Raw genomic sequence first — 6,811 nt, forward strand, 5'->3', positions numbered from 1 at the left:
TCATTTTTAATTATTTTGACTTCAGGTTTCTTTACTCAATCTGACTCCTTATTATTCTGTTGCTTCATTCATCTAAATCAGGAGTGGACAAACAGCCTGAAGACCAAATCTGGTATGCGCTCAGGCTTAGAATGGTTTTTACATTTTTTAAATTAAGTTTTTTTTTTATTTTAATTCCAGTATAGTTAACATATAGTGTTGTATTAGTTTCAGATAGATAATATAGTGATTCAACAATTCTATACCTTGCTCAGTGCTCACCGTGGTAAGTGTGCTCTTTAATCCCCATCATCTATTTCACATATACCCCCACCCACCTTCCCACTGGAAACCATCAGTTTGTTCTTATAGTTAACAGTCTGTTTCTTGGTTTGTCTTTTCTCTCTCTCCTTTTTCCTTTGTATGTTTGTTTTGTTTCTTAAATTCCACGTATGAGTGAAATCATACAGTATTTGTCTTTCTCTGACTGACTTATTTTGCTTAGCATTATACTCTCTAGCTTCATTCATGTTGCAAATGGCAAGATTTGATACTTTTTATGGCTGAATAATATTCCATTATATATGTAAATATATACCACACCTTTTTTTTTTTTGAGAACTGTATTATAAATAGACTCTTAAACAAAGAATAAACATCTATACAGAGCATCCAGATTCCCAGAAAGGTGGATGCTAACCCTTCTTTTCCACACTGGGAAAAGAGAACAGGAAAAATGATCCATCTTGTTCTTAACTCTTTTCACTATGCAGCCAGTTTTTCAAGTAGTATTTCTATTCCTATGCTGTAGTTTTTGTTTTTCTCCAATGTGGGAATCAGGCCTTTCAGTTCATTCTTGACTTTGTTTGCAACTTCTTGACCAGAACTCTGGAGAAGGCTAGAAAAAATAATGGCACCTTGGTTTTACACTAGCCCAGGACTTCAGGTTCTTCATACCAGCATATTCTATAAGTGTTTTGGCAAAACAACCTTCTCTTCCACTTTCCTTCATCTTTCTTTCTTGTCTATTAACCACTTCAGAACTAGATGTCCTGCAGGTTGTTCTGCAATGTGAAGCTCTCCATCCTTGCCGCCTGGATGTAGCTCTCCCATTGCCAAGCTGGCAACAGCATTCATGGCAGGCTGAATGTCTCCAAAGCAGCTCCCAGAATGTTGGACACCAACACACATGCAGACTTATCTAGCACCACTTCTTGGGCATGTCCTTGCAGGCAGCTTAACAAACTGGAGAGATGGACTCTAAGAGCTCTGGTGGGTGGAACGCTCTATCCTTCTTACTGCGTGTGTTTCCACCTCCTTTCAGCAGAACATCAATAATTTCTTGTACTGTATGTGCAGGATCTCTAGGGCTTAGTAAATGCAATAGGACCTTCCTTCCATATTTTTCATTTACTATGTTAGGCAAGGAATTAATAATTTCTGATATGATTATCTGTTTCACAATCTTAGTATCATCAATACAATCAATTGCCGTCAGGAAGACCAAATGGGAGTACTGGCCATTAGCCACCTTTTCAACATAGGTCTTGATTTTTTTCACAGTCATTTTCCTGTCCTTAGGTGTACTATGCCACAGATAGTGCATGGCCACTCTAGTGCCATCTTGTATGTGCCAGGTATATCACTGCTTCACAGATGGCTTCAATCTTTTTTTTTTTTTAATTTAAGATCAATTTAATTAGTTTCAGAGGTAAAATTTAGTGATTCATCAGTTGCATATAACACGCAGTGTTCATTACATCAAGTGCCCACCTTAATGCCCATCATCCAGTTACCCCATCCCCTCCACCCACCTCCTCTCCAGCAACCCTATAGTTTCCTATAGTTAAGGAAACTTAACTTATAGTTAAGTTTCTTATGGTTTGTCTCCCTCTCTGATTTCGTCTTTATTTTTCCTTCCCTTCCCTATGTTCATCTATTTTGTTTCTTAAATTCCACATATAAGTAAAATCATATGGCATTTGTCTTTCTGATCTTAGCTTTGGAAGTGCAAAGGTTTAAAGGTCCAAGAATACTCTATGCACCAATGAATGCTTAATCACAGCTTCCTTTTGGGCCATTGGAGCTAGAATCTGCTTCATTTCATCCATACTAAGCTCTTGTTTTTCTGGTTGTACCTCTAAAACTTTGTCCAGAGTTGGGCGATAGGCTGACTTGTAAAATGTGTTCTCATTGAGCTCCTCCCTCAGCATGTTCCTCTGCTCCAAGATGGCTTTGTCATTGTACGTATACTCTACAATGTCAGACGCTTCTGCATGCCAGAGCATCTTCCTCATGTGGCCTTTAAAACTTCTCATTATCTCTGCAATCTGTGGCTTACTCCCATACTTGAGAAATTTCTTAGTATCTCCGAAATATTTAGCTTTACTTAATTGGACCAAATCATCTCGCAGTTCTTCAAAAGCCTGTTTTCGCTGTTCTTCATTACCATACTGAATGTAATACTGGATCATACAAGTTGAATCATGTGCAAATGCGATAGCTTTAATTTTCCCTTCTGCAAATCACTCATCAACTTTACTCTCTTTTCTTTGTCACAGTCTTTTCTTAAGATTTCCCAAATCTGCTTTGCCGGACCAACAGTGTCATAGTTGGTTTTATCACTGAGTTGCCTGCTTTGCTTTGGTTCTTTCTTCTTTTTGAAGTCATCCCATTTAGGTTTCTTGGCTGTTGATTCATCAGTTTTATGGCCCACCTGGAATTTTCTCTTCCTGTTGAATTTATTCACCTGCCAGAATTTGTTCTTTGGTATTTTATCCCCTTGCTGCTTATTTTTGAACTCTTTTACACTTTTTTCCCCCAGGTTTTGTGGCACATTTCTCAAAGTTATTCGATGTGATTTTAGGGCCACCTTCCTGGATAACTTTTCTTGGAAATGTCTTGATGAACCAGAATCATTATTTTTATGAATCTATTTTTTTTTCTTGTGATGTCTTTGCCTCTTTTCCTGTGATCTTTTTTTTCCCTTTGACTTCCGTCATAGCAGTTTGCACATGTATACCACATGTTCTTTATCCATTCTTCTATTCGTGAACACTTGGATTGCTTCTATAATTTGGCTATTGTAAATAATACTGCAGTAAACATAGGGGTGCACATATCCCTTTGAATTAGTATTTTTGTATTCTTTGGGTAAATACCCAGTACTGCGATTACTGGATCATTTCGTGATTCTATTTTTAACTTTTCGAGGAATCTCCCTACTGTTTTCTACAGTGGCTGCACCAGTCTGCATTCCTACCAATAGTGCCCAAGGGTTCCTTTTTGTCCACAACCTTGCTAACACCTATTGTTTCTTGCTTTTTTTTATTTTAGCCATTGCAACAGATGGGAGGTGATATCTCATTGTAGTTTTGATTTGCATTTCCCTGCTGATGAGTAATGTTGAGCATCTTTTCATGTGTTTGTTAGCCATCTGGATGTCTTCTTTGGAGATATGTCTGTTGATGTCTTCTGCCCATATTTAATTGGATTATTTATTTTTCGGGTGTTGAGTTGTATAACTCATTTACTTTGGATACTAACCCCTTATCTGATATGTCATTTGCAAATATCTTCTCCCATTCGGTAGGTTGTCTTTTAGTTTAGTTATTTCCTTCATTGTGCAGAAGCTTTTTATTTTGATGTAGTCCCAATAGTTTATCTTTGCTTTTATTTACCTTGTCTCTAGAGACATATCTAGAAAAATGTTGCTATGGCCAAAGTCAGAAATTCCTGCCTGTGCCCTCTTCTAGGATTTTTATGGTTTCAGGTCTCATATTTAAGCCTCTAATCCATTTTAGGTTTATTTTTGTGTATGGTGTAAGAAAGTGGTCCAGTTTCATTCTTTAGCATGTAGCTCCAGTTTTCTCAACACCATATGTTGAAGAGACTGTTTTTTTCCAATTGCATATTCTTGCTTCTTTTGACAAAGATTAATTGACCACGTAATTATGGGTTTGTTTCTGGGCTTTCTATCCTGTTCCACTGACTATGTGTCCATGTTTATGCCAGTACCATACTGTTTTGATTACTGTAGCTTTGTAGTATAAGTTGAAATCTAAAATTGTGATATCTCCTGTTCTTTTTCAAGATTGTTTTGGCTACTCAGGGTCCTTTGTTGTTCCATACAAATTTTAGGATTATTTGTTCCAGTTCTGTGAAAAATACTTGGTATTTTCTTAGGGATTACATTAAATCTGTTGATCACATTTGGTAGTATGGACATTTTAGTAGTATTTCTTCTTCCAATCCATGAGCATGAAATGTCTTTCCATTTGTTTGTGTCATAGTTTTTTGTAATTTTACATGGTTATATGAGTAACTATGTACTGTATTTGATTTTGCCCCTTGGCCACAAAGCATAAAATATTATTTGGCCCTTTAAGGAAAATTTTGCTGACCACTGGCCTAAATGATTAATATTAAATGCGTAATATATTTTTTAACAAAAGGACAAAATTTAATGGACAAGATTTTATAAATATTTTCTTTGTGCCTAATGGATGCCTGTAATTGTCTTTCTCCCTGAAACTATTCTTTCTTGTCCCACCTACCTTTTGTGTTATGTACCAGGTTCAGGATTCAATGACTAGCTCTGTTTTCCTGTATTCTTTGCCTTCTTAGATATACTTTATATTTTCTCTTAGATCTTATGATAATTAAACAATGGGAGTTTTATGCTGTTCCACCTTTTCTTTATCTTCCCAGAAATTACCCAACAATTCTACTGGTATCTACATGCTTGGCCTGAAAATAAGAATTTCCCTCTTTTCTAAGTGACCTAGCTTGCAATTCTGTGTGGGATCTACATTAGCTGGACTGTAGGTGATTGATCTATATCTATACATGTGTAAAAGAGACATCAAACAACAGTGACTTAAAGTAGAGCATTTCTCACAGTATGGAGGTTCCTCAAAAAGTTGAAAATAGAGCTACCCTATGACCCAGCAATTGCACTACTGGGTATCTACCCCAAAGGTACAAAGGTAGGGATCTGAAGGGTACGTGTACCCCAATGTTTATAGCAGCAGTGTCCACAATAGCCAAACTATGGAAAGAGCCAAGATGTCCATCAAGAGATGAATGGATAAAGAAGATGTGGTATATATGTACAATGGAATATAATGCAGCCATCAACAAAAACCAAATCTTGCCATTCTCAATGACGTGGATGGAACTGGAGGGTATTACGCTAAGCGAAATAAGTCAAGCAGAGAAAGACATGTATCATATGCTCTCACTGATATGAGGAATTCTTTTTTTTAATTTTTTTATTGTTATGTTAATCCCCATACATAACATCATTAGTTTTAGATGTAGTATTCCATGATTCATTGTTTGTGCATAACACCCAGTGCTCCATGCAGAATGTGCCCTCTTTAATACCCATCACCAGGCTAACCCATCCTCCCACCCCCCTCCCCTCTAGAACCCTCAGTTTGTTTTTCAGAGTCCATTGTCTCTCATGGTTCGTCTACCCCTCCGATTTCCCCCCCTTCATTCTTCCCCTCCTGCTATCGTCTTCTTTTTTTTTTTTTCTTAACATATATTGCATTATTTGTTTCAGAGGTACAGATCTGAGATTCAACAGTCTTGCACAATTCACACCACTTACCAGAGCACATACCCTCCCCAGTGTCTATCACCCTGTCACCCCATCCCTCCCACCCCATCCCCCACTCCAGCAACCCTCAGTTTGTTTCCTGAGATTAAGAATTCCTCATATCATTGAGGTCATATGATACATGTCTTTCTCTGACTTATTTTGCTCAGCATAATACCCTCCAGTTCCATCTACGTCTTTGCAAATGGCAAGATCTCATTCCTTTTGATGGCTGCATAATATTCCATTGTGTATATATACCACATCTTCTTTATCCATTCATCTGTTGATGGACATCTTGGCTCTTTCCACAGTTTGGCTATTGTGGACATTACTGCTATAAACATCAGGGTACACATACCCTTTCGGATCCCTACTTTTGTATCTTTGGGGTAAATACCCAGTACTGCAATTTCTGGATCATACGGTAGCTCTATTTTCAACTTTTTGAGGAACCTCCATACTGTTTTCCAGAGTGGCTGCACCAGCTTGCATTCCCACCAACAGTGTAGGAGGGTTCCCCTTTCTCCGCATCCCCGCCAACATCTGTCCTTTCCTGACTTGTTAATTTTAGCCATTCTGGCTGGTGTGAGGTGGTATCTCATTGAGGTTTTGATTTGGATTTCCCTGATGCCGAGCAATGTTGAGCACTTTTTCATGTGTCTGTTGGCCATTTGGATGTCTTCTTTGGAAAAATGTCTGTTCATGTCTTCTGCCCATTTCTTGATTGGATTCTTTGTTCTTTGGGTGTTGAGGTTGATAAGTTCTTTATAGATTTTGGATACTAGCTCTTTATCTGATATGTCGTTTGCAAATATCTTCTCCCATTCTGTCGGTTGTCTTTTGGTTTTGCTGACTGTTTCCTTTGCTTTGCAAAAGCTTTTTATCTTGATGAAGTCCCAATAGTTCATTTTTGCCCTTGCTTCCCTTGCCTTTGGTGATGTGTCTAGGAAGAAGTTGCTGCAGCTGAGGTCGAAGAGGTTGCTGCCTGTGTTCTCCTTTAGGATGTTGATGGACTCCTGTCTCACATTGAGGTCTTTCATCCATTTTGAGTCTATTTTTGTGTGTGGTGTAAGGAAATGGTCCAGTTTCATTCTTCTGCATGTGGCTGTCCAATTTTCCCAACACCATTTGTTGAAGAGACTGTCTTTTTTCCACTGGACATTCTTTCCTGCTTTGTCAAAGATCAGTTGACCATAGAGTTGAGGGTCCATTTCTGGGCTCTCT

The 6,811-nt window shown here is 38.0% G+C and overlaps 1 pseudogene; it reads right to left on the minus strand.

Moving 5' to 3' along the window:
• Positions 1-744: 744 nt before the first annotated feature.
• Positions 745-2,981, minus strand: LOC118018964 (annotated as a pseudogene).
• Positions 2,982-6,811: the final 3,830 nt, after the last annotated feature.

This window comes from Mirounga leonina, unplaced genomic scaffold (assembly GCF_011800145.1).
Source record: "Mirounga leonina isolate KUSES-001 unplaced genomic scaffold, KU_Mleo_1.0 Mir_173, whole genome shotgun sequence".
Classification (NCBI taxonomy): domain Eukaryota; kingdom Metazoa; phylum Chordata; class Mammalia; order Carnivora; family Phocidae; genus Mirounga; species Mirounga leonina.